This window comes from Orcinus orca, chromosome 5, assembly GCF_937001465.1.
Source record: "Orcinus orca chromosome 5, mOrcOrc1.1, whole genome shotgun sequence".
Classification (NCBI taxonomy): Eukaryota; Metazoa; Chordata; class Mammalia; order Artiodactyla; family Delphinidae; genus Orcinus; species Orcinus orca.
In genome coordinates this window covers 5036960-5041571 of record NC_064563.1, presented here as the reverse complement: position 1 = coordinate 5041571, position 4612 = coordinate 5036960, and positions in this window count along the sequence as shown.

Here is a 4612-nt window from a genome sequence, read left to right as displayed (position 1 = left end):
ATAGAGATTAAAGAGAATTAAATAACTTTATTCCAATAAATTTGAAAACTTAAACATCACGGACAAATTCCTATAATAATAATTTATCACAGTGACTCAGGAAAAGTAAGAAAGTCTCTAAATCTGTAATGATGAATATGGTTACCATTAGTTACATGTGACTCTGACCCCTGAAACATAGTGAGTGTCACTGAGGGACTAAACTTTACATTTTAGTTAATTTTAACTAATTTAAATTTAAGAACGGGAACAGTATAAACTATTTTTCTGTTCAACACAATTTGACTGTTTTGGTAGACTATATTTCGCTTTATTGCATCTCATAAGATATCATCACTGCCTCGGAGTGTGTTAAGATGTGTGCCTTGTGGGCTTCCCTGGTGGCACAGTGGTTGAGGGTCTGCCTGCCGATGCAGAGGACACGGGTTCGTGCCCCGGTCCGGGAAGATCCCACATGCCGCGGAGCGGCTGGGCCCGTGTGCCATTGTGCCATGGCCGCTGGGCCTGCGCGTCCGGAGCCTGTACTCCGCAATGGGAGAGGCCACAACAGTGAGAGGCCCGCGTACCGAAAAAAAAAAAAAAAAAATCTGCTTGCCAATGCAGGGGACGCGCGTTCGAGCCCTGGTCCGGGAAGATCCCACATGCCGCGGAGCAACTAAGCCCGTGCGCCACAACTACTGAGCCTGCGCTCTAGAGCCCGCGAGCCACAACTACTGAGCCCACGTGCCACAACTACTGAAGCCCCCAGGCCTACAGCTCGTGCTCTGCAACAAGAGAAGCCACCGCACTGAGAAGCCCGCGCACTGCAATGAAGAGTAGCCCCCGCTCGCCGCAACTAGAGAAAGCCCGCGCACAGCAACGAAGACCCAAAGCAGCCAAAAAAAAAAAAAAAAGTGTGCCTCGTAAACACATCACTCATCTTGATGGTGTCAATGGATTAATTCAGTTTGAATGACTTTTTTTTTCTATGCACAGATATAATATTTCATTGTGTTTAACTGAATATTTTATGAAGATATTAAATGAAAAGATGTGATTGACACAGTGATACCTACGTAAGTCATCATTGGTGATAAAGTTGAAATGTTTATTATTTATGTATGATATAATTAAATTATTTTTCTAGTTAAAAAAATAAGTATAGAAAAATTTTTGCTTACAATAAAGGCATGATTGGGCGATGATACAGAAGCTAGTTTTATGACCAGAGCAGTAAAGAAAACAAAAGAGCCTGGAAGAAGGTACATCGCAAATAGCATGAGGTTGAATACCAATTGCAGTTTGCTGTGGGCAGAGGAAACTGCCAAAGCTGTCTGTTGACGTGTGATAATGTTGCTGCTCTGTGACATATATGATGTGTGTGCTTGTGTGGGTTTTTTTTTTTCATTTTATTTACTTTATTTTTTTGGCCGCTGCACGTCTTGGCTTGTGGGATCTTAGTTCTCCAACCAGGGATTGAACCCGGGTCCTCAGCAGTGAAAGTGCAGTCTTAACCACTGGACCACTAGGGAATTTCTTGTGCTTGTGTTTTAAACATTTCTCTATTTTCATTTCTAATAGGTGGATATGGATAAATATAGTCCATGAAAAAAGCACTCTGTGGTCTTCAATAATGTTAAGAGTGTAAAGTGGTTCTGAGTTGGAAATGTTTGAGAACTGCTGGTCTAGGGCACAGAGAAGGCAAAGTTGAAGTGGAAAGTTACTGTGGCACTGGGAACTAGCAGGGTTCATTAGAACAGTTTAGAATGAGGAATAACCTTAGACATTTTTAATTGGCCTTAACTTTAAGGAAACTCCATCTTTTTTCCTTTCTCTTTCTCCCCATATCTCTCTTTCATCCAGGTCCTCGTACGGAAGTGCCCCACTTGGACTGTTGTACTCGAATTTGGGATTAGAGGACTCTAATGTTTAGGCTCTCCTCTCCTTTATCCACATCCAGATTGAGCTGTCCTGTGCTCAGTTTCCCAGGGCCCTGGTGTCAGTGGGATATAAGGCCCTGGTGTCAGTAGCCTTCCCAGGAAACTTGCATTTTCTAGCAGATGACTTTTGAGGACACGGTCACTTCATTCAACAGTTATTATTTTGGTCAGAGGAAAGAGGAAAGCGTAAGTAGAGACCCCCTCTCAATAGCCTGGGACTTCCTATGGACTGAGCCATTGGCTCCACAGGAGTAACAGTGGAGGCTCCTTAGGATGACAGCAGCAGAGGCAATTTCCACTGCAGCTGTGGGCACTCTGGGGACCGTCCAACCCGGATGCCGCTCAGCATCTTCCTCTGGCACTGATGAGACCCACGCGTTTCCAGTGGCCAGAGGTGTGGCTGCTGACTGACCTAGGCTATAGCTTTAGAGTCTCTGATAGTTACCCCACAAAGCCTCACAGGATGGAAGCGGCCTTTAAGAGGTGTGAGGCCCATAGACACGAATTTTCGTTCATACGCATTATCGTGGAAGAGAGGGGCTTACTTCCTGTGCCATGGCTTATTTTTACTTCCACTCTTCTCCTTTTCAAATTTAAATGGCAGTATCTTCTCTCTAAGACAGACTTTACTTTTTAGAGCAGTTTTAGGTTCACAGCAAACCTGAATGGCAAGTGCAGAGTTCCCATATACATTCTGCCCCCCAAGACACACACAGCCTCCCCTCACTATCAACATCCCTCACCACAGTGGTACGTTTGTTGCCACTGGCGAACCTACGTTGACACATCGTCATCACCCAAAGTCCATAGCTTATCTTAGGGTTCGCTCTGGGTATTGTACCTTTGACATGTAGTCCCATTGTAATATCATCCAGAACGCCTTCCCCGCCCTAAAAGTCTTCTGTGCTCTGCCTTTTCATTCCTCCCTCCACCCCAACCTCTGGAAACCAATGATATCGTTACTGTCACCATCGTTTAGCCTTTTCCAGAATATCATAACATAGTTGGCCCTCTGTATATGTGGGTTCCACATCTCTGGATTCAACCAGCTACGGATCAAAATTCTGTACTACATGTTCATTGAGGGTTGGTCGCGTTCCTCACTCCAGAAACCAGGCTATTGGAATAGCCACTACCTGGAACACTGCCAGGTGCCCACGGCAAAGGGGCGAAGAGAGCACGGTACAGCATGCTGTTCGAGCTTTTGCTCAGAAGCTTGTAGGAAGCAAGTCACAAGGCTATACGGTTGGCTCTCCGGATCCGCAGGTTCCACATGCACGGATTCAACCAACCTTAGATCGAAAGTATTCGGAAAGAAAATTCCGTAAAGTTTCCACCAGAATGCTGGAAACTATTTCCGTAGCATTTACATTGTATTAGGTATTATAAGTAATCTAGAGATGACTTAGCGTATACGGGAGGATGTCCATAGGTTATATGCAAATACTACACCGTTTTATATGAGGGGCTTGCGCATCCGTGGATTTTGGTGTCCACAGACGTCCTGGAACTGATGCCCCGAGGACACGGAGGGAACCATACGGCACGGCCTTTTCAGAATGGGGTCCTCTTTACGACTTCTACCTTCTACACTGTTCACATCTGCCTCATTTTACCCGTGCAGAAGCAGGTGGTGGTTGGCACATAAAATAAAAAAGCAAGCTACGAAGTGTAGCCCGGGGAAGCCTTGCTCCAGCATCACAGAGGGTGATAAAGCCCTGAGGTAGGGAAGGAAGGAGGAGCACATTGTTCAGAGAGCTGTGCAGAGGCTGCTGGAGGGCCTGGAGAGAAGCAGGGGAGTGGGGGTGCCCAGAGTTTGTGCAGGCCTTTGCAGGGCAGCTTAAGGCACTGGCTTTTTCAAAAAAAGCAATAGGAAGTTATTGGAGGGTTTTGAGCAGAGGAATTAGATCTCATTTACATGTAAAAAACAACACTCTAACTGGGGAGAAGTGACTGTAGGTGGATACAGGCAGGAGTAATTTCCCCTGTTAGGGATCTATTACAGTAGCCCAGGCAAGAGATGAGGATGGTTTGATCCAGAGTAATAGCAATGCTGATGGTGAGAAGCACAAAGACTGAAGGGAGAATAGCTCAGATCTGTTCGTGGATTGAATGGGGGTATAAAAGGCAAAAGAGAGAAAGACCGACGGAGGGGGAGAGACAGGAGAGTAGAGAAACCTGACTTGCTGGCTTCAGGAACTGGCAGATTTACCAAAAAGCAAAGATTGAGTTGGGGCAGTGTGTGTATGTGTGTGATGGGGGGAGGGGTGGCGGGGGGAGAAGAGATGGTGCACACGTAAAAGAGTCTCACACAGTACAAGTCCCTCAACGTTTTATACCGCAAATTTTCAAAAAGCAACTGGGAAAGACTTTTACAGTGAATACCCACAGACAACATCTCAACTACCACCTTACTGTACTTCTATCCATCCATCCCTCAGCCCATCTTACTTTTGTAATGCATTTGAATTGCAGACATCAACGCACTTCCCTCTTCATACCTCAGCACGCGTCATTTGTTTCCAGCTTTTTCCTTGTGATGTAAAATTTGCATACAAGGCGAAATGCGCAAATCTTCAGCGTGCATTCGCCGAGTTCTGACACATGCATACGCCTGTCTGCACCTTAAATTTGAGCTGCCTAAAGGACATCAAGGTGGCATAATCAAACGGGCTGCTGGATGTCGGAGAGTG